This window comes from Ascaphus truei, chromosome 6 (genome assembly GCF_040206685.1).
Source record: "Ascaphus truei isolate aAscTru1 chromosome 6, aAscTru1.hap1, whole genome shotgun sequence".
Lineage (NCBI taxonomy): Eukaryota > Metazoa > Chordata > Amphibia > Anura > Ascaphidae > Ascaphus > Ascaphus truei.
The window spans coordinates 28,369,777-28,396,756 of NC_134488.1; the positions used below are offsets into that span (position 1 = coordinate 28,369,777).

General features: G+C 38.0%; 29 non-coding genes across 29 annotated transcripts; all 29 read right to left on the reverse strand.

The window, feature by feature from the left end:
* Positions 1 to 273: 273 nt before the first annotated feature.
* Positions 274 to 345, reverse strand: TRNAW-CCA (transfer RNA tryptophan (anticodon CCA)). The gene has a single exon. It is a non-coding gene; the product is annotated as a tRNA-Trp (tRNA).
* A 1,450-nt stretch (positions 346 to 1,795) lies between these two features.
* On the reverse strand, positions 1,796 to 1,867 carry TRNAW-CCA (transfer RNA tryptophan (anticodon CCA)). Its single transcript has one exon. It is a non-coding gene; the product is annotated as a tRNA-Trp (tRNA).
* A 689-nt stretch (positions 1,868 to 2,556) lies between these two features.
* Positions 2,557 to 2,628, reverse strand: TRNAW-CCA (transfer RNA tryptophan (anticodon CCA)). The gene has a single exon. It is a non-coding gene; the product is annotated as a tRNA-Trp (tRNA).
* A 689-nt stretch (positions 2,629 to 3,317) lies between these two features.
* On the reverse strand, positions 3,318 to 3,389 carry TRNAW-CCA (transfer RNA tryptophan (anticodon CCA)). Its single transcript has one exon. It is a non-coding gene; the product is annotated as a tRNA-Trp (tRNA).
* Positions 3,390 to 4,430: 1,041 nt separating this feature from the next.
* TRNAW-CCA (transfer RNA tryptophan (anticodon CCA)) lies at positions 4,431 to 4,502 on the reverse strand. The gene has a single exon. It is a non-coding gene; the product is annotated as a tRNA-Trp (tRNA).
* A 689-nt stretch (positions 4,503 to 5,191) lies between these two features.
* Positions 5,192 to 5,263, reverse strand: TRNAW-CCA (transfer RNA tryptophan (anticodon CCA)). Its single transcript has one exon. It is a non-coding gene; the product is annotated as a tRNA-Trp (tRNA).
* Positions 5,264 to 5,952: 689 nt separating this feature from the next.
* TRNAW-CCA (transfer RNA tryptophan (anticodon CCA)) lies at positions 5,953 to 6,024 on the reverse strand. Its single transcript has one exon. It is a non-coding gene; the product is annotated as a tRNA-Trp (tRNA).
* Positions 6,025 to 7,065: 1,041 nt separating this feature from the next.
* On the reverse strand, positions 7,066 to 7,137 carry TRNAW-CCA (transfer RNA tryptophan (anticodon CCA)). The gene has a single exon. It is a non-coding gene; the product is annotated as a tRNA-Trp (tRNA).
* A 689-nt stretch (positions 7,138 to 7,826) lies between these two features.
* Positions 7,827 to 7,898, reverse strand: TRNAW-CCA (transfer RNA tryptophan (anticodon CCA)). Its single transcript has one exon. It is a non-coding gene; the product is annotated as a tRNA-Trp (tRNA).
* Positions 7,899 to 8,587: 689 nt separating this feature from the next.
* On the reverse strand, positions 8,588 to 8,659 carry TRNAW-CCA (transfer RNA tryptophan (anticodon CCA)). The gene has a single exon. It is a non-coding gene; the product is annotated as a tRNA-Trp (tRNA).
* Positions 8,660 to 9,700: 1,041 nt separating this feature from the next.
* Positions 9,701 to 9,772, reverse strand: TRNAW-CCA (transfer RNA tryptophan (anticodon CCA)). The gene has a single exon. It is a non-coding gene; the product is annotated as a tRNA-Trp (tRNA).
* A 689-nt stretch (positions 9,773 to 10,461) lies between these two features.
* Positions 10,462 to 10,533, reverse strand: TRNAW-CCA (transfer RNA tryptophan (anticodon CCA)). Its single transcript has one exon. It is a non-coding gene; the product is annotated as a tRNA-Trp (tRNA).
* A 1,450-nt stretch (positions 10,534 to 11,983) lies between these two features.
* Positions 11,984 to 12,055, reverse strand: TRNAW-CCA (transfer RNA tryptophan (anticodon CCA)). The gene has a single exon. It is a non-coding gene; the product is annotated as a tRNA-Trp (tRNA).
* Positions 12,056 to 12,744: 689 nt separating this feature from the next.
* Positions 12,745 to 12,816, reverse strand: TRNAW-CCA (transfer RNA tryptophan (anticodon CCA)). Its single transcript has one exon. It is a non-coding gene; the product is annotated as a tRNA-Trp (tRNA).
* Positions 12,817 to 13,505: 689 nt separating this feature from the next.
* TRNAW-CCA (transfer RNA tryptophan (anticodon CCA)) lies at positions 13,506 to 13,577 on the reverse strand. Its single transcript has one exon. It is a non-coding gene; the product is annotated as a tRNA-Trp (tRNA).
* Positions 13,578 to 14,266: 689 nt separating this feature from the next.
* On the reverse strand, positions 14,267 to 14,338 carry TRNAW-CCA (transfer RNA tryptophan (anticodon CCA)). Its single transcript has one exon. It is a non-coding gene; the product is annotated as a tRNA-Trp (tRNA).
* Positions 14,339 to 15,027: 689 nt separating this feature from the next.
* TRNAW-CCA (transfer RNA tryptophan (anticodon CCA)) lies at positions 15,028 to 15,099 on the reverse strand. Its single transcript has one exon. It is a non-coding gene; the product is annotated as a tRNA-Trp (tRNA).
* Positions 15,100 to 15,788: 689 nt separating this feature from the next.
* Positions 15,789 to 15,860, reverse strand: TRNAW-CCA (transfer RNA tryptophan (anticodon CCA)). The gene has a single exon. It is a non-coding gene; the product is annotated as a tRNA-Trp (tRNA).
* A 689-nt stretch (positions 15,861 to 16,549) lies between these two features.
* On the reverse strand, positions 16,550 to 16,621 carry TRNAW-CCA (transfer RNA tryptophan (anticodon CCA)). Its single transcript has one exon. It is a non-coding gene; the product is annotated as a tRNA-Trp (tRNA).
* Positions 16,622 to 17,310: 689 nt separating this feature from the next.
* Positions 17,311 to 17,382, reverse strand: TRNAW-CCA (transfer RNA tryptophan (anticodon CCA)). Its single transcript has one exon. It is a non-coding gene; the product is annotated as a tRNA-Trp (tRNA).
* A 1,041-nt stretch (positions 17,383 to 18,423) lies between these two features.
* On the reverse strand, positions 18,424 to 18,495 carry TRNAW-CCA (transfer RNA tryptophan (anticodon CCA)). Its single transcript has one exon. It is a non-coding gene; the product is annotated as a tRNA-Trp (tRNA).
* A 689-nt stretch (positions 18,496 to 19,184) lies between these two features.
* TRNAW-CCA (transfer RNA tryptophan (anticodon CCA)) lies at positions 19,185 to 19,256 on the reverse strand. Its single transcript has one exon. It is a non-coding gene; the product is annotated as a tRNA-Trp (tRNA).
* Positions 19,257 to 19,945: 689 nt separating this feature from the next.
* On the reverse strand, positions 19,946 to 20,017 carry TRNAW-CCA (transfer RNA tryptophan (anticodon CCA)). Its single transcript has one exon. It is a non-coding gene; the product is annotated as a tRNA-Trp (tRNA).
* A 1,041-nt stretch (positions 20,018 to 21,058) lies between these two features.
* On the reverse strand, positions 21,059 to 21,130 carry TRNAW-CCA (transfer RNA tryptophan (anticodon CCA)). Its single transcript has one exon. It is a non-coding gene; the product is annotated as a tRNA-Trp (tRNA).
* A 689-nt stretch (positions 21,131 to 21,819) lies between these two features.
* TRNAW-CCA (transfer RNA tryptophan (anticodon CCA)) lies at positions 21,820 to 21,891 on the reverse strand. The gene has a single exon. It is a non-coding gene; the product is annotated as a tRNA-Trp (tRNA).
* A 689-nt stretch (positions 21,892 to 22,580) lies between these two features.
* On the reverse strand, positions 22,581 to 22,652 carry TRNAW-CCA (transfer RNA tryptophan (anticodon CCA)). The gene has a single exon. It is a non-coding gene; the product is annotated as a tRNA-Trp (tRNA).
* A 1,041-nt stretch (positions 22,653 to 23,693) lies between these two features.
* On the reverse strand, positions 23,694 to 23,765 carry TRNAW-CCA (transfer RNA tryptophan (anticodon CCA)). Its single transcript has one exon. It is a non-coding gene; the product is annotated as a tRNA-Trp (tRNA).
* A 688-nt stretch (positions 23,766 to 24,453) lies between these two features.
* TRNAW-CCA (transfer RNA tryptophan (anticodon CCA)) lies at positions 24,454 to 24,525 on the reverse strand. Its single transcript has one exon. It is a non-coding gene; the product is annotated as a tRNA-Trp (tRNA).
* Positions 24,526 to 25,975: 1,450 nt separating this feature from the next.
* TRNAW-CCA (transfer RNA tryptophan (anticodon CCA)) lies at positions 25,976 to 26,047 on the reverse strand. The gene has a single exon. It is a non-coding gene; the product is annotated as a tRNA-Trp (tRNA).
* Between the last annotated feature and the right edge of the window lie 933 nt (positions 26,048 to 26,980).

A 26,980-nucleotide genomic window follows, 5' to 3' on the forward strand; every position in this document is an offset into this window, starting at 1 on the left:
CAGCACAACATATCATAAACAATACAATATTCTTTCAAGTGTATTTTTGTTTCTTGCCTCTAAGAGTGTAAAATCCAATGACCTGCATAATTTAGTGGGTAATGCTTTATTTGAAATTTCTGTATTAGCAGTGTAACTACAATGTAATCTGTCCTGTACTTCCAATGTAAGTACACATAAGTAAAATGTAATTTCATGTACTTAATGTTGAAATATGCGTTTCCAAAAAATGAAAGTGGAATCAAGAAACTAATGAAGGTAAATAGAAATGTCTGATCCCGACGTGATTTGAACACGCAACCTTCTGATCTGGAGTCAGACGCGCTACCGTTGCGCCACGAGATCACACAGAAACATCAGTGTGAAAGGTTAGAAGTGATTGCATAGAGTAGCTATTTTATGCACTGTTGGAATGAGTTTTTCGGGCAACAGTGCATGTATACGGCCGTTTTCTTTCTGAACAACGTTAATAACTTAAACAGTAGCTGTCTGCACATGTGTCAGCTCAGTATCTCCAACCACTTAGTTAGTCGCTGCACTACTGCCGTCAAGAGAATATTCTGTACTGATTGGCTAACATCTCAATTGCATTTAGTTTTATTGTAGGGTTTCTGGGAGACGTGGCACTGCGTTTGTGGCAGTTTCAGTCCCTATTCAAGAATAAAACCCCAATGTGACCGGCTGCAGCAAATAAGTGCAGAAGTAGTGATCCGTATGAATTTCAAGTGATCTGCAGAAGAAACCAAAAAGCTCTTAAGAGCCAGCACAACATATCATAAACAATACAATATTCTTTCAAGTGTATTTTTGTTTCTTGCCTTTAAGAGTGTAAAATCCAATGACCTGCATAATTTAGTGGGTAATACTTTATTTGAAATTTCTGTATTAGCAGTGTAACTACAATGTAATCTGTCCTGTACTTCCAATGTAAGTACACATAAGTAAAATGTAATTTCATGTACTTAATGTTGAAATATGCGTTTCCAAAAAATGAAAGTGGAATCAAGAAACTAATGAAGGTAAATAGAAATGTCTGATCCCGATGTGATTTGAACACGCAACCTTCTGATCTGGAGTCAGACGCGCTACCGTTGCGCCACGAGATCACACCGAAACATCAGTGTGAAAGGTTAGAAGTGATTGCAAAGAGTAGCTATTTTATGCACTGTTGGAATGAGTTTTTCGGGCAACAGTGCATGTATACGGCCGTTTTCTTTCTGAACAACGTTAATAACTTAAACAGTAGCTGTCTGCACATGTGTCAGCTCAGTATCCCCAACCACTTAGTTAGTCGCTGCACTACTGCCGTCAAGAGAATATTCTGTACTGATTGGCTAACATCTCAATTGCATTTAGTTTTATTGTAGGGTTTCTGGGAGACGTGGCACTGCGTTTGTGGCAGTTTCAGTCCCTATTCAAGAATAAAACCCCAATGTGACCGGCTGCAGCAAATAAGTGCAGAAGTAGTGATCCGTATGAATTTCAAGTGATCTGCAGAAGAAACCAAAAAGCTCTTAAGAGCCAGAACAACATATCATAAACAATACAATATTCTTTCAAGTGTATTTTTGTTTCTTGCCTCTAAGAGTGTAAAATCCAATGACCTGCATAATTTAGTGGGTAATGCTTTATTTGAAATTTCTGTATTAGCAGTGTAACTACAATGTAATCTGTCCTGTACTTCCAATGTAAGTACACATAAGTAAAATGTAATTTCATGTACTTAATGTTGAAATATGCGTTTCCAAAAAATGAAAGTGGAATCAAGAAACTAATGAAGGTAAATAGAAATGTCTGATCCCGACGTGATTTGAACACGCAACCTTCTGATCTGGAGTCAGACGCGCTACCGTTGCGCCACGAGATCACACAGAAACATCAGTGTGAAAGGTTAGAAGTGATTGCAAAGAGTAGCTATTTTATGCACTGTTGGAATGAGTTTTTCGGGCAACAGTGCATGTATACGGCCGTTTTCTTTCTGAACAACGTTAATAACTTAAACAGTAGCTGTCTGCACATGTGTCAGCTCAGTATCCCCAACCACTTAGTTAGTCGCTGCACTACTGCCGTCAAGAGAATATTCTGTACTGATTGGCTAACATCTCAATTGCATTTAGTTTTATTGTAGGGTTTCTGGGAGACGTGGCACTGCGTTTGTGGCAGTTTCAGTCCCTATTCAAGAATAAAACCCCAATGTGACCGGCTGCAGCAAATAAGTGCAGAAGTAGTGATCCGTATGAATTTCAAGTGATCTGCAGAAGAAACCAAAAAGCTCTTAAGAGCCAGAACAACATATCATAAACAATACAATATTCTTTCAAGTGTATTTTTGTTTCTTGCCTCTAAGAGTGTAAAATCCAATGACCTGCATAATTTAGTGGGTAATGCTTTATTTGAAATTTCTGTATTAGCAGTGTAACTACAATGTAATCTGTCCTGTACTTCCAATGTAAGTACACATAAGTAGAATGTAATTTCATGTACTTAATGTTGAAATATGCGTTTCCAAAAAATGAAAGTGGAATCAAGAAACTAATGAAGGTAAATAGAAATGTCTGATCCCGACGTGATTTGAACACGCAACCTTCTGATCTGGAGTCAGACGCGCTACCGTTGCGCCACGAGATCACACCGAAACATCAGTGTGAAAGGTTAGAAGTGATTGCAAAGAGTAGCTATTTTATGCACTGTTGGAATGAGTTTTTCGGGCAACAGTGCATGTATACGGCCGTTTTCTTTCTGAACAACGTTAATAACTTAAACAGTAGCTGTCTGCACATGTGTCAGCTCAGTATCCCCAACCACTTAGTTAGTCGCTGCACTACTGCCGTCAAGAGAATATTCTGTACTGATTGGCTAACATCTCAATTGCATTTAGTTTTATTGTAGGGTTTCTGGGAGACGTGGCACTGCGTTTGTGGCAGTTTCAGTCCCTATTCAAGAATAAAACCCCAATGTGACCGGCTGCAGCAAATAAGTGCAGAAGTAGTGATCCGTATGAATTTCAAGTGATCTGCAGAAGAAACCAAAAAGCTCTTAAGAGCCAGCACAACATATCATAAACAATACAATATTCTTTCAAGTGTATTTTTGTTTCTTGCCTCTAAGAGTGTAAAATCCAATGACCTGCATAATTTAGTGGGTAATGCTTTATTTGAAATTTCTGTATTAGCAGTGTAACTACAATGTAATCTGTCCTGTACTTCCAATGTAAGTACACATAAGTAAAATGTAATTTCATGTACTTAATGTTGAAATATGCGTTTCCAAAAAATGAAAGTGGAATCAAGAAACTAATGAAGGTAAATAGAAATGTCTGATCCCGACGTGATTTGAACACGCAACCTTCTGATCTGGAGTCAGACGCGCTACCGTTGCGCCACGAGATCACACAGAAACATCAGTGTGAAAGGTTAGAAGTGATTGCAAAGAGTAGCTATTTTATGCACTGTTGGAATGAGTTTTTCGGGCAACAGTGCATGTATACGGCCGTTTTCTTTCTGAACAACGTTAATAACTTAAACAGTAGCTGTCTGCACATGTGTCAGCTCAGTATCCCCAACCACTTAGTTAGTCGCTGCACTACTGCCGTCAAGAGAATATTCTGTACTGATTGGCTAACATCTCAATTGCATTTAGTTTTATTGTAGGGTTTCTGGGAGACGTGGCACTGCGTTTGTGGCAGTTTCAGTCCCTATTCAAGAATAAAACCCCAATGTGACCGGCTGCAGCAAATAAGTGCAGAAGTAGTGATCCGTATGAATTTCAAGTGATCTGCAGAAGAAACCAAAAAGCTCTTAAGAGCCAGAACAACATATCATAAACAATACAATATTCTTTCAAGTGTATTTTTGTTTCTTGCCTCTAAGAGTGTAAAATCCAATGACCTGCATAATTTAGTGGGTAATGCTTTATTTGAAATTTCTGTATTAGCAGTGTAACTACAATGTAATCTGTCCTGTACTTCCAATGTAAGTACACATAAGTAGCATGTAATTTCATGTACTTAATGTTGAAATATGCATTTCCAAAAAATGAAAGTGGAATCAAGAAACTAATGAAGGTAAAGAGAAATGTCTGCAGCCAATAAGTGCAGAAGTAGTGATCCGTATAAATTTCAAATGATCTGCAGAAGAAACCAAAAAGCTCTTAAGAGCCAGCACAACATATCATAAACAATACAATATTCTTTCAAGTGTATTTTTGTTTCTTGCCTCTAAGAGTGTAAAATCCAATGACCTGCATAATTTAGTGGGTAATGCTTTATTTGAAATTTCTGTATTAGCAGTGTAACTACAATGTAATCTGTCCTGTACTTCCAATGTAAGTACACATAAGTAGAATGTAATTTCATGTACTTAATGTTGAAATATGCGTTTCCAAAAAATGAAAGTGGAATCAAGAAACTAATGAAGGTAAATAGAAATGTCTGATCCCGACGTGATTTGAACACGCAACCTTCTGATCTGGAGTCAGACGCGCTACCGTTGCGCCACGAGATCACACCGAAACATCAGTGTGAAAGGTTAGAAGTGATTGCAAAGAGTAGCTATTTTATGCACTGTTGGAATGAGTTTTTCGGGCAACAGTGCATGTATACGGCCGTTTTCTTTCTGAACAACGTTAATAACTTAAACAGTAGCTGTCTGCACATGTGTCAGCTCAGTATCCCCAACCACTTAGTTAGTCGCTGCACTACTGCCGTCAAGAGAATATTCTGTACTGATTGGCTAACATCTCAATTGCATTTAGTTTTATTGTAGGGTTTCTGGGAGACGTGGCACTGCGTTTGTGGCAGTTTCAGTCCCTATTCAAGAATAAAACCCCAATGTGACCGGCTGCAGCAAATAAGTGCAGAAGTAGTGATCCGTATGAATTTCAAGTGATCTGCAGAAGAAACCAAAAAGCTCTTAAGAGCCAGCACAACATATCATAAACAATACAATATTCTTTCAAGTGTATTTTTGTTTCTTGCCTCTAAGAGTGTAAAATCCAATGACCTGCATAATTTAGTGGGTAATGCTTTATTTGAAATTTCTGTATTAGCAGTGTAACTACAATGTAATCTGTCCTGTACTTCCAATGTAAGTACACATAAGTAAAATGTAATTTCATGTACTTAATGTTGAAATATGCGTTTCCAAAAAATGAAAGTGGAATCAAGAAACTAATGAAGGTAAATAGAAATGTCTGATCCCGACGTGATTTGAACACGCAACCTTCTGATCTGGAGTCAGACGCGCTACCGTTGCGCCACGAGATCACACAGAAACATCAGTGTGAAAGGTTAGAAGTGATTGCAAAGAGTAGCTATTTTATGCACTGTTGGAATGAGTTTTTCGGGCAACAGTGCATGTATACGGCCGTTTTCTTTCTGAACAACGTTAATAACTTAAACAGTAGCTGTCTGCACATGTGTCAGCTCAGTATCCCCAACCACTTAGTTAGTCGCTGCACTACTGCCGTCAAGAGAATATTCTGTACTGATTGGCTAACATCTCAATTGCATTTAGTTTTATTGTAGGGTTTCTGGGAGACGTGGCACTGCGTTTGTGGCAGTTTCAGTCCCTATTCAAGAATAAAACCCCAATGTGACCGGCTGCAGCAAATAAGTGCAGAAGTAGTGATCCGTATGAATTTCAAGTGATCTGCAGAAGAAACCAAAAAGCTCTTAAGAGCCAGAACAACATATCATAAACAATACAATATTCTTTCAAGTGTATTTTTGTTTCTTGCCTCTAAGAGTGTAAAATCCAATGACCTGCATAATTTAGTGGGTAATGCTTTATTTGAAATTTCTGTATTAGCAGTGTAACTACAATGTAATCTGTCCTGTACTTCCAATGTAAGTACACATAAGTAAAATGTAATTTCATGTACTTAATGTTGAAATATGCGTTTCCAAAAAATGAAAGTGGAATCAAGAAACTAATGAAGGTAAATAGAAATGTCTGATCCCGACGTGATTTGAACACGCAACCTTCTGATCTGGAGTCAGACGCGCTACCGTTGCGCCACGAGATCACACAGAAACATCAGTGTGAAAGGTTAGAAGTGATTGCAAAGAGTAGCTATTTTATGCACTGTTGGAATGAGTTTTTCGGGCAACAGTGCATGTATACGGCCGTTTTCTTTCTGAACAACGTTAATAACTTAAACAGTAGCTGTCTGCACATGTGTCAGCTCAGTATCCCCAACCACTTAGTTAGTCGCTGCACTACTGCCGTCAAGAGAATATTCTGTACTGATTGGCTAACATCTCAATTGCATTTAGATTTATTGTAGGGTTTCTGGGAGACGTGGCACTGCGTTTGTGACAGTTTCAGTCCTTATTCAAGAATAAAACCCCAATGTGACCGGCTGCAGCAAATAAGTGCAGAAGTAGTGATCCGTATGAATTTCAAGTGATCTGCAGAAGAAACCAAAAAGCTCTTAAGAGCCAGCACAACATATCATAAACAATACAATATTCTTTCAAGTGTATTTTTGTTTCTTGCCTCTAAGAGTGTAAAATCCAATGACCTGCATAATTTAGTGGGTAATGCTTTATTTGAAATTTCTGTATTAGCAGTGTAACTACAATGTAATCTGTCCTGTACTTCCAATGTAAGTACACATAAGTAGCATGTAATTTCATGTACTTAATGTTGAAATATGCATTTCCAAAAAATGAAAGTGGAATCAAGAAACTAATGAAGGTAAAGAGAAATGTCTGCAGCCAATAAGTGCAGAAGTAGTGATCCGTATAAATTTCAAATGATCTGCAGAAGAAACCAAAAAGCTCTTAAGAGCCAGCACAACATATCATAAACAATACAATATTCTTTCAAGTGTATTTTTGTTTCTTGCCTCTAAGAGTGTAAAATCCAATGACCTGCATAATTTAGTGGGTAATACTTTATTTGAAATTTCTGTATTAGCAGTGTAACTACAATGTAATCTGTCCTGTACTTCCAATGTAAGTACACATAAGTAGCATGTAATTTCATGTACTTAATGTTGAAATATGCATTTCCAAAAAATGAAAGTGGAATCAAGAAACTAATGAAGGTAAAGAGAAATGTCTGATCCCGACGTGATTTGAACACGCAACCTTCTGATCTGGAGTCAGACGCGCTACCGTTGCGCCACGAGATCACACCGAAACATCAGTGTGAAAGGTTAGAAGTGATTGCAAAGAGTAGCTATTTTATGCACTGTTGGAATGAGTTTTTCGGGCAACAGTGCATGTATACGGCCGTTTTCTTTCTGAACAACGTTAATAACTTAAACAGTAGCTGTCTGCACATGTGTCAGCTCAGTATCCCCAACCACTTAGTTAGTCGCTGCACTACTGCCGTCAAGAGAATATTCTGTACTGATTGGCTAACATCTCAATTGCATTTAGATTTATTGTAGGGTTTCTGGGAGACGTGGCACTGCGTTTGTGACAGTTTCAGTCCTTATTCAAGAATAAAACCCCAATGTGACCGGCTGCAGAAAATAAGTGCAGAAGTAGTGATCCGTATGAATTTCAAGTGATCTGCAGAAGAAACCAAAAAGCTCTTAAGAGCCAGCACAACATATCATAAACAATACAATATTCTTTCAAGTGTATTTTTGTTTCTTGCCTCTAAGAGTGTAAAATCCAATGACCTGCATAATTTAGTGGGTAATACTTTATTTGAAATTTCTGTATTAGCAGTGTAACTACAATGTAATCTGTCCTGTACTTCCAATGTAAGTACACATAAGTAGAATGTAATTTCATGTACTTAATGTTGAAATATGCGTTTCCAAAAAATGAAAGTGGAATCAAGAAACTAATGAAGGTAAATAGAAATGTCTGATCCCGACGTGATTTGAACACGCAACCTTCTGATCTGGAGTCAGACGCGCTACCGTTGCGCCACGAGATCACACAGAAACATCAGTGTGAAAGGTTAGAAGTGATTGCAAAGAGTAGCTATTTTATGCACTGTTGGAATGAGTTTTTCGGGCAACAGTGCATGTATACGGCTGTTTTCTTTCTGAACAACGTTAATAACTTAAACAGTAGCTGTCTGCACATGTGTCAGCTCAGTATCCCCAACCACTTAGTTAGTCGCTGCACTACTGCCGTCAAGAGAATATTCTGTACTGATTGGCTAACATATCAATTGCATTTAGATTTATTGTAGGGTTTCTGGGAGACGTGGCACTGCGTTTGTGACAGTTTCAGTCCTTATTCAAGAATAAAACCCCAATGTGACCGGCTGCAGAAAATAAGTGCAGAAGTAGTGATCCGTATGAATTTCAAGTGATCTGCAGAAGAAACCAAAAAGCTCTTAAGAGCCAGCACAACATATCATAAACAATACAATATTCTTTCAAGTGTATTTTTGTTTCTTGCCTCTAATAGTGTAAAATCCAATGACCTGCATAATTTAGTGGGTAATACTTTATTTGAAATTTCTGTATTAGCAGTGTAACTACAATGTAATCTGTCCTGTACTTCCAATGTAAGTACACATAAGTAGCATGTAATTTCATGTACTTAATGTTGAAATATGCATTTCCAAAAAATGAAAGTGGAATCAAGAAACTAATGAAGGTAAAGAGAAATGTCTGATCCCGACGTGATTTGAACACGCAACCTTCTGATCTGGAGTCAGACGCGCTACCGTTGCGCCACGAGATCACACAGAAACATCAGTGTGAAAGGTTAGAAGTGATTGCAAAGAGTAGCTATTTTATGCACTGTTGGAATGAGTTTTTCGGGCAACAGTGCATGTATACGGCCGTTTTCTTTCTGAACAACGTTAATAACTTAAACAGTAGCTGTCTGCACATGTGTCAGCTCAGTATCCCCAACCACTTAGTTAGTCGCTGCACTACTGCCGTCAAGAGAATATTCTGTACTGATTGGCTAACATCTCAATTGCATTTAGATTTATTGTAGGGTTTCTGGGAGACGTGGCACTGCGTTTGTGACAGTTTCAGTCCTTATTCAAGAATAAAACCCCAATGTGACCGGCTGCAGAAAATAAGTGCAGAAGTAGTGATCCGTATGAATTTCAAGTGATCTGCAGAAGAAACCAAAAAGCTCTTAAGAGCCAGCACAACATATCATAAACAATACAATATTCTTTCAAGTGTATTTTTGTTTCTTGCCTCTAAGAGTGTAAAATCCAATGACCTGCATAATTTAGTGGGTAATGCTTTATTTGAAATTTCTGTATTAGCAGTGTAACTACAATGTAATCTGTCCTGTACTTCCAATGTAAGTACACATAAGTAGCATGTAATTTCATGTACTTAATGTTGAAATATGCATTTCCAAAAAATGAAAGTGGAATCAAGAAACTAATGAAGGTAAAGAGAAATGTCTGCAGCCAATAAGTGCAGAAGTAGTGATCCGTATAAATTTCAAATGATCTGCAGAAGAAACCAAAAAGCTCTTAAGAGCCAGCACAACATATCATAAACAATACAATATTCTTTCAAGTGTATTTTTGTTTCTTGCCTCTAAGAGTGTAAAATCCAATGACCTGCATAATTTAGTGGGTAATGCTTTATTTGAAATTTCTGTATTAGCAGTGTAACTACAATGTAATCTGTCCTGTACTTCCAATGTAAGTACACATAAGTAGAATGTAATTTCATGTACTTAATGTTGAAATATGCGTTTCCAAAAAATGAAAGTGGAATCAAGAAACTAATGAAGGTAAATAGAAATGTTTGATCCCGACGTGATTTGAACACGCAACCTTCTGATCTGGAGTCAGACGCGCTACCGTTGCGCCACGAGATCACACCGAAACATCAGTGTGAAAGGTTAGAAGTGATTGCAAAGAGTAGCTATTTTATGCACTGTTGGAATGAGTTTTTCGGGCAACAGTGCATGTATACGGCCGTTTTCTTTCTGAACAACGTTAATAACTTAAACAGTAGCTGTCTGCACATGTGTCAGCTCAGTATCCCCAACCACTTAGTTAGTCGCTGCACTACTGCCGTCAAGAGAATATTCTGTACTGATTGGCTAACATCTCAATTGCATTTAGTTTTATTGTAGGGTTTCTGGGAGACGTGGCACTGCGTTTGTGGCAGTTTCAGTCCCTATTCAAGAATAAAACCCCAATGTGACCGGCTGCAGCAAATAAGTGCAGAAGTAGTGATCCGTATGAATTTCAAGTGATCTGCAGAAGAAACCAAAAAGCTCTTAAGAGCCAGCACAACATATCATAAACAATACAATATTCTTTCAAGTGTATTTTTGTTTCTTGCCTCTAAGAGTGTAAAATCCAATGACCTGCATAATTTAGTGGGTAATGCTTTATTTGAAATTTCTGTATTAGCAGTGTAACTACAATGTAATCTGTCCTGTACTTCCAATGTAAGTACACATAAGTAAAATGTAATTTCATGTACTTAATGTTGAAATATGCATTTCCAAAAAATGAAAGTGGAATCAAGAAACTAATGAAGGTAAATAGAAATGTCTGATCCCGACGTGATTTGAACACGCAACCTTCTGATCTGGAGTCAGACGCGCTACCGTTGCGCCACGAGATCACACAGAAACATCAGTGTGAAAGGTTAGAAGTGATTGCATAGAGTAGCTATTTTATGCACTGTTGGAATGAGTTTTTCGGGCAACAGTGCATGTATACGGCCGTTTTCTTTCTGAACAACGTTAATAACTTAAACAGTAGCTGTCTGCACATGTGTCAGCTCAGTATCTCCAACCACTTAGTTAGTCGCTGCACTACTGCCGTCAAGAGAATATTCTGTACTGATTGGCTAACATCTCAATTGCATTTAGTTTTATTGTAGGGTTTCTGGGAGACGTGGCACTGCGTTTGTGGCAGTTTCAGTCCCTATTCAAGAATAAAACCCCAATGTGACCGGCTGCAGCAAATAAGTGCAGAAGTAGTGATCCGTATGAATTCCAAGTGATCTGCAGAAGAAACCAAAAAGCTCTTAAGAGCCAGCACAACATATCATAAACAATACAATATTCTTTCAAGTGTATTTTTGTTTCTTGCCTTTAAGAGTGTAAAATCCAATGACCTGCATAATTTAGTGGGTAATACTTTATTTGAAATTTCTGTATTAGCAGTGTAACTACAATGTAATCTGTCCTGTACTTCCAATGTAAGTACACATAAGTAAAATGTAATTTCATGTACTTAATGTTGAAATATGCGTTTCCAAAAAATGAAAGTGGAATCAAGAAACTAATGAAGGTAAATAGAAATGTCTGATCCCGATGTGATTTGAACACGCAACCTTCTGATCTGGAGTCAGACGCGCTACCGTTGCGCCACGAGATCACACCGAAACATCAGTGTGAAAGGTTAGAAGTGATTGCAAAGAGTAGCTATTTTATGCACTGTTGGAATGAGTTTTTCGGGCAACAGTGCATGTATACGGCCGTTTTCTTTCTGAACAACGTTAATAACTTAAACAGTAGCTGTCTGCACATGTGTCAGCTCAGTATCCCCAACCACTTAGTTAGTCGCTGCACTACTGCCGTCAAGAGAATATTCTGTACTGATTGGCTAACATCTCAATTGCATTTAGTTTTATTGTAGGGTTTCTGGGAGACGTGGCACTGCGTTTGTGGCAGTTTCAGTCCCTATTCAAGAATAAAACCCCAATGTGACCGGCTGCAGCAAATAAGTGCAGAAGTAGTGATCCGTATGAATTTCAAGTGATCTGCAGAAGAAACCAAAAAGCTCTTAAGAGCCAGAACAACATATCATAAACAATACAATATTCTTTCAAGTGTATTTTTGTTTCTTGCCTCTAAGAGTGTAAAATCCAATGACCTGCATAATTTAGTGGGTAATGCTTTATTTGAAATTTCTGTATTGGCAGTGTAACTACAATGTAATCTGTCCTGTACTTCCAATGTAAGTACACATAAGTAGCATGTAATTTCATGTACTTAATGTTGAAATATGCATTTCCAAAAAATGAAAGTGGAATCAAGAAACTAATGAAGGTAAATAGAAATGTCTGATCCCGACGTGATTTGAACACGCAACCTTCTGATCTGGAGTCAGACGCGCTACCGTTGCGCCACGAGATCACACAGAAACATCAGTGTGAAAGGTTAGAAGTGATTGCAAAGAGTAGCTATTTTATGCACTGTTGGAATGAGTTTTTCGGGCAACAGTGCATGTATACGGCCGTTTTCTTTCTGAACAACGTTAATAACTTAAACAGTAGCTGTCTGCACATGTGTCAGCTCAGTATCCCCAACCACTTAGTTAGTCGCTGCACTACTGCCGTCAAGAGAATATTCTGTACTGATTGGCTAACATCTCAATTGCATTTAGATTTATTGTAGGGTTTCTGGGAGACGTGGCACTGCGTTTGTGACAGTTTCAGTCCTTATTCAAGAATAAAACCCCAATGTGACCGGCTGCAGCAAATAAGTGCAGAAGTAGTGATCCGTATGAATTTCAAGTGATCTGCAGAAGAAACCAAAAAGCTCTTAAGAGCCAGCACAACATATCATAAACAATACAATATTCTTTCAAGTGTATTTTTGTTTCTTGCCTCTAAGAGTGTAAAATCCAATGACCTGCATAATTTAGTGGGTAATGCTTTATTTGAAATTTCTGTATTAGCAGTGTAACTACAATGTAATCTGTCCTGTACTTCCAATGTAAGTACACATAAGTAGCATGTAATTTCATGTACTTAATGTTGAAATATGCATTTCCAAAAAATGAAAGTGGAATCAAGAAACTAATGAAGGTAAAGAGAAATGTCTGATCCCGACGTGATTTGAACACGCAACCTTCTGATCTGGAGTCAGACGCGCTACCGTTGCGCCACGAGATCACACAGAAACATCAGTGTGAAAGGTTAGAAGTGATTGCAAAGAGTAGCTATTTTATGCACTGTTGGAATGAGTTTTTCGGGCAACAGTGCATGTATACGGCCGTTTTCTTTCTGAACAACGTTAATAACTTAAACAGTAGCTGTCTGCACATGTGTCAGCTCAGTATCCCCAACCACTTAGTTAATCGCTGCACTACTGCCGTCAAGAGAATATTCTGTACTGATTGGCTAACATCTCAATTGCATTTAGATTTATTGTAGGGTTTCTGGGAGACGTGGCACTGCGTTTGTGACAGTTTCAGTCCTTATTCAAGAATAAAACCCCAATGTGACCGGCTGCAGAAAATAAGTGCAGAAGTAGTGATCCGTATGAATTTCAAGTGATCTGCAGAAGAAACCAAAAAGCTCTTAAGAGCCAGCACAACATATCATAAACAATACAATATTCTTTCAAGTGTATTTTTGTTTCTTGCCTCTAAGAGTGTAAAATCCAATGACCTGCATAATTTAGTGGGTAATGCTTTATTTGAAATTTCTGTATTAGCAGTGTAACTACAATGTAATCTGTCCTGTACTTCCAATGTAAGTACACATAAGTAGCATGTAATTTCATGTACTTAATGTTGAAATATGCATTTCCAAAAAATGAAAGTGGAATCAAGAAACTAATGAAGGTAAAGAGAAATGTCTGATCCCGACGTGATTTGAACACGCAACCTTCTGATCTGGAGTCAGACGCGCTACCGTTGCGCCACGAGATCACACAGAAACATCAGTGTGAAAGGTTAGAAGTGATTGCAAAGAGTAGCTATTTTATGCACTGTTGGAATGAGTTTTTCGGGCAACAGTGCATGTATACGGCCGTTTTCTTTCTGAACAACGTTAATAACTTAAACAGTAGCTGTCTGCACATGTGTCAGCTCAGTATCCCCAACCACTTAGTTAGTCGCTGCACTACTGCCGTCAAGAGAATATTCTGTACTGATTGGCTAACATCTCAATTGCATTTAGATTTATTGTAGGGTTTCTGGGAGACGTGGCACTGCGTTTGTGACAGTTTCAGTCCTTATTCAAGAATAAAACCCCAATGTGACCGGCTGCAGAAAATAAGTGCAGAAGTAGTGATCCGTATGAATTTCAAGTGATCTGCAGAAGAAACCAAAAAGCTCTTAAGAGCCAGCACAACATATCATAAACAATACAATATTCTTTCAAGTGTATTTTTGTTTCTTGCCTCTAAGAGTGTAAAATCCAATGACCTGCATAATTTAGTGGGTAATGCTTTATTTGAAATTTCTGTATTAGCAGTGTAACTACAATGTAATCTGTCCTGTACTTCCAATGTAAGTACACATAAGTAGAATGTAATTTCATGTACTTAATGTTGAAATATGCGTTTCCAAAAAATGAAAGTGGAATCAAGAAACTAATGAAGGTAAATAGAAATGTCTGATCCCGACGTGATTTGAACACGCAACCTTCTGATCTGGAGTCAGACGCGCTACCGTTGCGCCACGAGATCACACAGAAACATCAGTGTGAAAGGTTAGAAGTGATTGCAAAGAGTAGCTATTTTATGCACTGTTGGAATGAGTTTTTCGGGCAACAGTGCATGTATACGGCCGTTTTCTTTCTGAACAACGTTAATAACTTAAACAGTAGCTGTCTGCACATGTGTCAGCTCAGTATCCCCAACCACTTAGTTAGTCGCTGCACTACTGCCGTCAAGAGAATATTCTGTACTGATTGGCTAACATCTCAATTGCATTTAGATTTATTGTAGGGTTTCTGGGAGACGTGGCACTGCGTTTGTGACAGTTTCAGTCCTTATTCAAGAATAAAACCCCAATGTGACCGGCTGCAGAAAATAAGTGCAGAAGTAGTGATCCGTATGAATTTCAAGTGATCTGCAGAAGAAACCAAAAAGCTCTTAAGAGCCAGCACAACATATCATAAACAATACAATATTCTTTCAAGTGTATTTTTGTTTCTTGCCTCTAATAGTGTAAAATCCAATGACCTGCATAATTTAGTGGGTAATACTTTATTTGAAATTTCTGTATTAGCAGTGTAACTACAATGTAATCTGTCCTGTACTTCCAATGTAAGTACACATAAGTAGCATGTAATTTCATGTACTTAATGTTGAAATATGCATTTCCAAAAAATGAAAGTGGAATCAAGAAACTAATGAAGGTAAAGAGAAATGTCTGATCCCGACGTGATTTGAACACGCAACCTTCTGATCTGGAGTCAGACGCGCTACCGTTGCGCCACGAGATCACACAGAAACATCAGTGTGAAAGGTTAGAAGTGATTGCAAAGAGTAGCTATTTTATGCACTGTTGGAATGAGTTTTTCGGGCAACAGTGCATGTATACGGCCGTTTTCTTTCTGAACAACGTTAATAACTTAAACAGTAGCTGTCTGCACATGTGTCAGCTCAGTATCCCCAACCACTTAGTTAGTCGCTGCACTACTGCCGTCAAGAGAATATTCTGTACTGATTGGCTAACATCTCAATTGCATTTAGATTTATTGTAGGGTTTCTGGGAGACGTGGCACTGCGTTTGTGACAGTTTCAGTCCTTATTCAAGAATAAAACCCCAATGTGACCGGCTGCAGAAAATAAGTGCAGAAGTAGTGATCCGTATGAATTTCAAGTGATCTGCAGAAGAAACCAAAAAGCTCTTAAGAGCCAGCACAACATATCATAAACAATACAATATTCTTTCAAGTGTATTTTTGTTTCTTGCCTCTAAGAGTGTAAAATCCAATGACCTGCATAATTTAGTGGGTAATGCTTTATTTGAAATTTCTGTATTAGCAGTGTAACTACAATGTAATCTGTCCTGTACTTCCAATGTAAGTACACATAAGTAAAATGTAATTTCATGTACTTAATGTTGAAATATGCGTTTCCAAAAAATGAAAGTGGAATCAAGAAACTAATGAAGGTAAATAGAAATGTCTGATCCCGACGTGATTTGAACACGCAACCTTCTGATCTGGAGTCAGACGCGCTACCGTTGCGCCACGAGATCACACAGAAACATCAGTGTGAAAGGTTAGAAGTGATTGCAAAGAGTAGCTATTTTATGCACTGTTGGAATGAGTTTTTCGGGCAACAGTGCATGTATACGGCCGTTTTCTTTCTGAACAACGTTAATAACTTAAACAGTAGCTGTCTGCACATGTGTCAGCTCAGTATCCCCAACCACTTAGTTAGTCGCTGCACTACTGCCGTCAAGAGAATATTCTGTACTGATTGGCTAACATCTCAATTGCATTTAGTTTTATTGTAGGGTTTCTGGGAGACGTGGCACTGCGTTTGTGGCAGTTTCAGTCCCTATTCAAGAATAAAACCCCAATGTGACCGGCTGCAGCAAATAAGTGCAGAAGTAGTGATCCGTATGAATTTCAAGTGATCTGCAGAAGAAACCAAAAAGCTCTTAAGAGCCAGAACAACATATCATAAACAATACAATATTCTTTCAAGTGTATTTTTGTTTCTTGCCTCTAAGAGTGTAAAATCCAATGACCTGCATAATTTAGTGGGTAATGCTTTATTTGAAATTTCTGTATTAGCAGTGTAACTACAATGTAATCTGTCCTGTACTTCCAATGTAAGTACACATAAGTAGAATGTAATTTCATGTACTTAATGTTGAAATATGCGTTTCCAAAAAATGAAAGTGGAATCAAGAAACTAATGAAGGTAAATAGAAATGTCTGATCCCGACGTGATTTGAACACGCAACCTTCTGATCTGGAGTCAGACGCGCTACCGTTGCGCCACGAGATCACACCGAAACATCAGTGTGAAAGGTTAGAAGTGATTGCAAAGAGTAGCTATTTTATGCACTGTTGGAATGAGTTTTTCGGGCAACAGTGCATGTATACGGCCGTTTTCTTTCTGAACAACGTTAATAACTTAAACAGTAGCTGTCTGCACATGTGTCAGCTCAGAATCCCCAACCACTTAGTTAGTCGCTGCACTACTGCCGTCAAGAGAATATTCTGTACTGATTGGCTAACATCTCAATTGCATTTAGTTTTATTGTAGGGTTTCTGGGAGACGTGGCACTGCGTTTGTGGCAGTTTCAGTCCCTATTCAAGAATAAAACCCCAATGTGACCGGCTGCAGCAAATAAGTGCAGAAGTAGTGATCCGTATGAATTTCAAGTGATCTGCAGAAGAAACCAAAAAGCTCTTAAGAGCCAGCACAACATATCATAAACAATACAATATTCTTTCAAGTGTATTTTTGTTTCTTGCCTCTAAGAGTGTAAAATCCAATGACCTGCATAATTTAGTGGGTAATGCTTTATTTGAAATTTCTGTATTAGCAGTGTAACTACAATGTAATCTGTCCTGTACTTCCAATGTAAGTACACATAAGTAAAATGTAATTTCATGTACTTAATGTTGAAATATGCGTTTCCAAAAAATGAAAGTGGAATCAAGAAACTAATGAAGGTAAATAGAAATGTCTGATCCCGACGTGATTTGAACACGCAACCTTCTGATCTGGAGTCAGACGCGCTACCGTTGCGCCACGAGATCACACCGAAACATCAGTGTGAAAGGTTAGAAGTGATTGCAAAGAGTAGCTATTTTATGCACTGTTGGAATGAGTTTTTCGGGCAACAGTGCATGTATACGGCCGTTTTCTTTCTGAACAACGTTAATAACTTAAACAGTAGCTGTCTGCACATGTGTCAGCTCAGTATCCCCAACCACTTAGTTAGTCGCTGCACTACTGCCGTCAAGAGAATATTCTGTACTGATTGGCTAACATCTCAATTGCATTTAGTTTTATTGTAGGGTTTCTGGGAGACGTGGCACTGCGTTTGTGGCAGTTTCAGTCCCTATTCAAGAATAAAACCCCAATGTGACCGGCTGCAGCAAATAAGTGCAGAAGTAGTGATCCGTATGAATTTCAAGTGATCTGCAGAAGAAACCAAAAAGCTCTTAAGAGCCAGAACAACATATCATAAACAATACAATATTCTTTCAAGTGTATTTTTGTTTCTTGCCTCTAAGAGTGTAAAATCCAATGACCTGCATAATTTAGTGGGTAATGCTTTATTTGAAATTTCTGTATTAGCAGTGTAACTACAATGTAATCTGTCCTGTACTTCCAATGTAAGTACACATAAGTAGCATGTAATTTCATGTACTTAATGTTGAAATATGCATTTCCAAAAAATGAAAGTGGAATCAAGAAACTAATGAAGGTAAAGAGAAATGTCTGCAGCCAATAAGTGCAGAAGTAGTGATCCGTATAAATTTCAAATGATCTGCAGAAGAAACCAAAAAGCTCTTAAGAGCCAGCACAACATATCATAAACAATACAATATTCTTTCAAGTGTATTTTTGTTTCTTGCCTCTAAGAGTGTAAAATCCAATGACCTGCATAATTTAGTGGGTAATGCTTTATTTGAAATTTCTGTATTAGCAGTGTAACTACAATGTAATCTGTCCTGTACTTCCAATGTAAGTACACATAAGTAGAATGTAATTTCATGTACTTAATGTTGAAATATGCGTTTCCAAAAAATGAAAGTGGAATCAAGAAACTAATGAAGGTAAATAGAAATGTCTGATCCCGACGTGATTTGAACACGCAACCTTCTGATCTGGAGTCAGACGCGCTACCGTTGCGCCACGAGATCACACCGAAACATCAGTGTGAAAGGTTAGAAGTGATTGCAAAGAGTAGCTATTTTATGCACTGTTGGAATGAGTTTTTCGGGCAACAGTGCATGTATACGGCCGTTTTCTTTCTGAACAACGTTAATAACTTAAACAGTAGCTGTCTGCACATGTGTCAGCTCAGTATCCCCAACCACTTAGTTAGTCGCTGCACTACTGCCGTCAAGAGAATATTCTGTACTGATTGGCTAACATCTCAATTGCATTTAGTTTTATTGTAGGGTTTCTGGGAGACGTGGCACTGCGTTTGTGGCAGTTTCAGTCCCTATTCAAGAATAAAACCCCAATGTGACCGGCTGCAGCAAATAAGTGCAGAAGTAGTGATCCGTATGAATTTCAAGTGATCTGCAGAAGAAACCAAAAAGCTCTTAAGAGCCAGCACAACATATCATAAACAATACAATATTCTTTCAAGTGTATTTTTGTTTCTTGCCTCTAAGAGTGTAAAATCCAATGACCTGCATAATTTAGTGGGTAATGCTTTATTTGAAATTTCTGTATTAGCAGTGTAACTACAATGTAATCTGTCCTGTACTTCCAATGTAAGTACACATAAGTAAAATGTAATTTCATGTACTTAATGTTGAAATATGCGTTTCCAAAAAATGAAAGTGGAATCAAGAAACTAATGAAGGTAAATAGAAATGTCTGATCCCGACGTGATTTGAACACGCAACCTTCTGATCTGGAGTCAGACGCGCTACCGTTGCGCCACGAGATCACACCGAAACATCAGTGTGAAAGGTTAGAAGTGATTGCAAAGAGTAGCTATTTTATGCACTGTTGGAATGAGTTTTTCGGGCAACAGTGCATGTATACGGCCGTTTTCTTTCTGAACAACGTTAATAACTTAAACAGTAGCTGTCTGCACATGTGTCAGCTCAGAATCCCCAACCACTTAGTTAGTCGCTGCACTACTGCCGTCAAGAGAATATTCTGTACTGATTGGCTAACATCTCAATTGCATTTAGTTTTATTGTAGGGTTTCTGGGAGACGTGGCACTGCGTTTGTGGCAGTTTCAGTCCCTATTCAAGAATAAAACCCCAATGTGACCGGCTGCAGCAAATAAGTGCAGAAGTAGTGATCCGTATGAATTTCAAGTGATCTGCAGAAGAAACCAAAAAGCTCTTAAGAGCCAGCACAACATATCATAAACAATACAATATTCTTTCAAGTGTATTTTTGTTTCTTGCCTCTAAGAGTGTAAAATCCAATGACCTGCATAATTTAGTGGGTAATGCTTTATTTGAAATTTCTGTATTAGCAGTGTAACTACAATGTAATCTGTCCTGTACTTCCAATGTAAGTACACATAAGTAAAATGTAATTTCATGTACTTAATGTTGAAATATGCGTTTCCAAAAAATGAAAGTGGAATCAAGAAACTAATGAAGGTAAATAGAAATGTCTGATCCCGACGTGATTTGAACACGCAACCTTCTGATCTGGAGTCAGACGCGCTACCGTTGCGCCACGAGATCACACAGAAACATCAGTGTGAAAGGTTAGAAGTGATTGCAAAGAGTAGCTATTTTATGCACTGTTGGAATGAGTTTTTCGGGCAACAGTGCATGTATACGGCCGTTTTCTTTCTGAACAACGTTAATAACTTAAACAGTAGCTGTCTGCACATGTGTCAGCTCAGTATCCCCAACCACTTAGTTAGTCGCTGCACTACTGCCGTCAAGAGAATATTCTGTACTGATTGGCTAACATCTCAATTGCATTTAGTTTTATTGTAGGGTTTCTGGGAGACGTGGCACTGCGTTTGTGGCAGTTTCAGTCCCTATTCAAGAATAAAACCCCAATGTGACCGGCTGCAGCAAATAAGTGCAGAAGTAGTGATCCGTATGAATTTCAAGTGATCTGCAGAAGAAACCAAAAAGCTCTTAAGAGCCAGAACAACATATCATAAACAATACAATATTCTTTCAAGTGTATTTTTGTTTCTTGCCTCTAAGAGTGTAAAATCCAATGACCTGCATAATTTAGTGGGTAATGCTTTATTTGAAATTTCTGTATTAGCAGTGTAACTACAATGTAATCTGTCCTGTACTTCCAATGTAAGTACACATAAGTAGCATGTAATTTCATGTACTTAATGTTGAAATATGCATTTCCAAAAAATGAAAGTGGAATCAAGAAACTAATGAAGGTAAAGAGAAATGTCTGCAGCCAATAAGTGCAGAAGTAGTGATCCGTATAAATTTCAAATGATCTGCAGAAGAAACCAAAAAGCTCTTAAGAGCCAGCACAACATATCATAAACAATACAATATTCTTTCAAGTGTATTTTTGTTTCTTGCCTCTAAGAGTGTAAAATCCAATGACCTGCATAATTTAGTGGGTAATGCTTTATTTGAAATTTCTGTATTAGCAGTGTAACTACAATGTAATCTGTCCTGTACTTCCAATGTAAGTACACATAAGTAGAATGTAATTTCATGTACTTAATGTTGAAATATGCGTTTCCAAAAAATGAAAGTGGAATCAAGAAACTAATGAAGGTAAATAGAAATGTCTGATCCCGACGTGATTTGAACACGCAACCTTCTGATCTGGAGTCAGACGCGCTACCGTTGCGCCACGAGATCACACCGAAACATCAGTGTGAAAGGTTAGAAGTGATTGCAAAGAGTAGCTATTTTATGCACTGTTGGAATGAGTTTTTCGGGCAACAGTGCATGTATATGGCCGTTTTCTTTCTGAACAACGTTAATAACTTAAACAGTAGCTGTCTGCACATGTGTCAGCTCAGTATCCCCAACCACTTAGTTAGTCGCTGCACTACTGCCGTCAAGAGAATATTCTGTACTGATTGGCTAACATCTCAATTGCATTTAGTTTTATTGTAGGGTTTCTGGGAGACGTGGCACTGCGTTTGTGGCAGTTTCAGTCCCTATTCAAGAATAAAACCCCAATGTGACCGGCTGCAGCAAATAAGTGCAGAAGTAGTGATCCGTATGAATTTCAAGTGATCTGCAGAAGAAACCAAAAAGCTCTTAAGAGCCAGCACAACATATCATAAACAATACAATATTCTTTCAAGTGTATTTTTGTTTCTTGCCTCTAAGAGTGTAAAATCCAATGACCTGCATAATTTAGTGGGTAATGCTTTATTTGAAATTTCTGTATTAGCAGTGTAACTACAATGTAATCTGTCCTGTACTTCCAATGTAAGTACACATAAGTAAAATGTAATTTCATGTACTTAATGTTGAAATATGCGTTTCCAAAAAATGAAAGTGGAATCAAGAAACTAATGAAGGTAAATAGAAATGTCTGATCCCGACGTGATTTGAACACGCAACCTTCTGATCTGGAGTCAGACGCGCTACCGTTGCGCCACGAGATCACACCGAAACATCAGTGTGAAAGGTTAGAAGTGATTGCAAAGAGTAGCTATTTTATGCACTGTTGGAATGAGTTTTTCGGGCAACAGTGCATGTATACGGCCGTTTTCTTTCTGAACAACGTTAATAACTTAAACAGTAGCTGTCTGCACATGTGTCAGCTCAGTATCCCCAACCACTTAGTTAGTCGCTGCACTACTGCCGTCAAGAGAATATTCTGTACTGATTGGCTAACATCTCAATTGCATTTAGTTTTATTGTAGGGTTTCTGGGAGACGTGGCACTGCGTTTGTGGCAGTTTCAGTCCCTATTCAAGAATAAAACCCCAATGTGACCGGCTGCAGCAAATAAGTGCAGAAGTAGTGATCCGTATGAATTTCAAGTGATCTGCAGAAGAAACCAAAAAGCTCTTAAGAGCCAGAACAACATATCATAAACAATACAATATTCTTTCAAGTGTATTTTTGTTTCTTGCCTCTAAGAGTGTAAAATCCAATGACCTGCATAATTTAGTGGGTAATGCTTTATTTGAAATTTCTGTATTAGCAGTGTAACTACAATGTAATCTGTCCTGTACTTCCAATGTAAGTACACATAAGTAAAATGTAATTTCATGTACTTAATGTTGAAATATGCGTTTCCAAAAAATGAAAGTGGAATCAAGAAACTAATGAAGGTAAATAGAAATGTCTGATCCCGACGTGATTTGAACACGCAACCTTCTGATCTGGAGTCAGACGCGCTACCGTTGCGCCACGAGATCACACAGAAACATCAGTGTGAAAGGTTAGAAGTGATTGCAAAGAGTAGCTATTTTATGCACTGTTGGAATGAGTTTTTCGGGCAACAGTGCATGTATACGGCCGTTTTCTTTCTGAACAACGTTAATAACTTAAACAGTAGCTGTCTGCACATGTGTCAGCTCAGTATCCCCAACCACTTAGTTAGTCGCTGCACTACTGCCGTCAAGAGAATATTCTGTACTGATTGGCTAACATCTCAATTGCATTTAGATTTATTGTAGGGTTTCTGGGAGACGTGGCACTGCGTTTGTGACAGTTTCAGTCCTTATTCAAGAATAAAACCCCAATGTGACCGGCTGCAGCAAATAAGTGCAGAAGTAGTGATCCGTATGAATTTCAAGTGATCTGCAGAAGAAACCAAAAAGCTCTTAAGAGCCAGCACAACATATCATAAACAATACAATATTCTTTCAAGTGTATTTTTGTTTCTTGCCTCTAAGAGTGTAAAATCCAATGACCTGCATAATTTAGTGGGTAATGCTTTATTTGAAATTTCTGTATTAGCAGTGTAACTACAATGTAATCTGTCCTGTACTTCCAATGTAAGTACACATAAGTAGCATGTAATTTCATGTACTTAATGTTGAAATATGCATTTCCAAAAAATGAAAGTGGAATCAAGAAACTAATGAAGGTAAAGAGAAATGTCTGCAGCCAATAAGTGCAGAAGTAGTGATCCGTATAAATTTCAAATGATCTGCAGAAGAAACCAAAAAGCTCTTAAGAGCCAGCACAACATATCATAAACAATACAATATTCTTTCAAGTGTATTTTTGTTTCTTGCCTCTAAGAGTGTAAAATCCAATGACCTGCATAATTTAGTGGGTAATACTTTATTTGAAATTTCTGTATTAGCAGTGTAACTACAATGTAATCTGTCCTGTACTTCCAATGTAAGTACACATAAGTAGCATGTAATTTCATGTACTTAATGTTGAAATATGCATTTCCAAAAAATGAAAGTGGAATCAAGAAACTAATGAAGGTAAAGAGAAATGTCTGATCCCGACGTGATTTGAACACGCAACCTTCTGATCTGGAGTCAGACGCGCTACCGTTGCGCCACGAGATCACACCGAAACATCAGTGTGAAAGGTAGAAGTGATTGCAAAGAGTAGCTATTTTATGCACTGTTGGAATGAGTTTTTCGGGCAACAGTGCATGTATACGGCCGTTTTCTTTCTGAACAACGTTAATAACTTAAACAGTAGCTGTCTGCACATGTGTCAGCTCAGTATCCCCAACCACTTAGTTAGTCGCTGCACTACTGCCGTCAAGAGAATATTCTGTACTGATTGGCTAACATCTCAATTGCATTTAGATTTATTGTAGGGTTTCTGGGAGACGTGGCACTGCGTTTGTGACAGTTTCAGTCCTTATTCAAGAATAAAACCCCAATGTGACCGGCTGCAGAAAATAAGTGCAGAAGTAGTGATCCGTATGAATTTCAAGTGATCTGCAGAAGAAACCAAAAAGCTCTTAAGAGCCAGCACAACATATCATAAACAATACAATATTCTTTCAAGTGTATTTTTGTTTCTTGCCTCTAAGAGTGTAAAATCCAATGACCTGCATAATTTAGTGGGTAATACTTTATTTGAAATTTCTGTATTAGCAGTGTAACTACAATGTAATCTGTCCTGTACTTCCAATGTAAGTACACATAAGTAGAATGTAATTTCATGTACTTAATGTTGAAATATGCGTTTCCAAAAAATGAAAGTGGAATCAAGAAACTAATGAAGGTAAATAGAAATGTCTGATCCCGACGTGATTTGAACACGCAACCTTCTGATCTGGAGTCAGACGCGCTACCGTTGCGCCACGAGATCACACAGAAACATCAGTGTGAAAGGTTAGAAGTGATTGCAAAGAGTAGCTATTTTATGCACTGTTGGAATGAGTTTTTCGGGCAACAGTGCATGTATACGGCTGTTTTCTTTCTGAACAACGTTAATAACTTAAACAGTAGCTGTCTGCACATGTGTCAGCTCAGTATCCCCAACCACTTAGTTAGTCGCTGCACTACTGCCGTCAAGAGAATATTCTGTACTGATTGGCTAACATCTCAATTGCATTTAGATTTATTGTAGGGTTTCTGGGAGACGTGGCACTGCGTTTGTGACAGTTTCAGTCCTTATTCAAGAATAAAACCCCAATGTGACCGGCTGCAGAAAATAAGTGCAGAAGTAGTGATCCGTATGAATTTCAAGTGATCTGCAGAAGAAACCAAAAAGCTCTTAAGAGCCAGCACAACATATCATAAACAATACAATATTCTTTCAAGTGTATTTTTGTTTCTTGCCTCTAATAGTGTAAAATCCAATGACCTGCATAATTTAGTGGGTAATACTTTATTTGAAATTTCTGTATTAGCAGTGTAACTACAATGTAATCTGTCCTGTACTTCCAATGTAAGTACACATAAGTAGAATGTAATTTCATGTACTTAATGTTGAAATATGCGTTTCCAAAAAATGAAAGTGGAATCAAGAAACTAATGAAGGTAAATAGAAATGTCTGATCCCAACGTGATTTGAACACGCAACCTTCTGATCTGGAGTCAGACGCGCTACCGTTGCGCCACGAGATCACACAGAAGCATCAGTGTGAAAGGTTAGAAGTGATTGCAAAGAGTAGCTATTTTATGCACTGTTGGAATGAGTTTTTCGGGCAACAGTGCATGTATACGGCCGTTTTCTTTCTGAACAACGTTAATAACTTAAACAGTAGCTGTCTGCACATGTGTCAGCTCAGTATCCCCAACCACTTAGTTAGTCGCTGCACTACTGCCGTCAAGAGAATATTCTGTACTGATTGGCTAACATCTCAATTGCATTTAGATTTATTGTAGGGTTTCTGGGAGACGTGGCACTGCGTTTGTGACAGTTTCAGTCCTTATTCAAGAATAAAACCCCAATGTGACCGGCTGCAGAAAATAAGTGCAGAAGTAGTGATCCGTATGAATTTCAAGTGATCTGCAGAAGAAACCAAAAAGCTCTTAAGAGCCAGCACAACATATCATAAACAATACAATATTCTTTCAAGTGTATTTTTGTTTCTTGCCTCTAATAGTGTAAAATCCAATGACCTGCATAATTTAGTGGGTAATACTTTATTTGAAATTTCTGTATTAGCAGTGTAACTACAATGTAATCTGTCCTGTACTTCCAATGTAAGTACACATAAGTAGCATGTAATTTCATGTACTTAATGTTGAAATATGCATTTCCAAAAAATGAAAGTGGAATCAAGAAACTAATGAAGGTAAAGAGAAATGTCTGATCCCGACGTGATTTGAACACGCAACCTTCTGATCTGGAGTCAGACGCGCTACCGTTGCGCCACGAGATCACACAGAAACATCAGTGTGAAAGGTTAGAAGTGATTGCAAAGAGTAGCTATTTTATGCACTGTTGGAATGAGTTTCTCGGGCAACAGTGCATGTATACGGCCGTTTTCTTTCTGAACAACGTTAATAACTTAAACAGTAGCTGTCTGCACATGTGTCAGCTCAGTATCCCCAACCACTTAGTTAGTCGCTGCACTACTGCCGTCAAGAGAATATTCTGTACTGATTGGCTAACATCTCAATTGCATTTAGATTTATTGTAGGGTTTCTGGGAGACGTGGCACTGCGTTTGTGACAGTTTCAGTCCTTATTCAAGAATAAAACCCCAATGTGACCGGCTGCAGAAAATAAGTGCAGAAGTAGTGATCCGTATGAATTTCAAGTGATCTGCAGAAGAAACCAAAAAGCTCTTAAGAGCCAGCACAACATATCATAAACAATACAATATTCTTTCAAGTGTATTTTTGTTTCTTGCCTCTAAGAGTGTAAAATCCAATGACCTGCATAATTTAGTGGGTAATGCTTTATTTGAAATTTCTGTATTAGCAGTGTAACTACAATGTAATCTGTCCTGTACTTCCAATGTAAGTACACATAAGTAGCATGTAATTTCATGTACTTAATGTTGAAATATGCATTTCCAAAAAATGAAAGTGGAATCAAGAAACTAATGAAGGTAAAGAGAAATGTCTGCAGCCAATAAGTGCAGAAGTAGTGATCCGTATAAATTTCAAATGATCTGCAGAAGAAACCAAAAAGCTCTTAAGAGCCAGCACAACATATCATAAACAATACAATATTCTTTCAAGTGTATTTTTGTTTCTTGCCTCTAAGAGTGTAAAATCCAATGACCTGCATAATTTAGTGGGTAATGCTTTATTTGAAATTTCTGTATTAGCAGTGTAACTACAATGTAATCTGTCCTGTACTTCCAA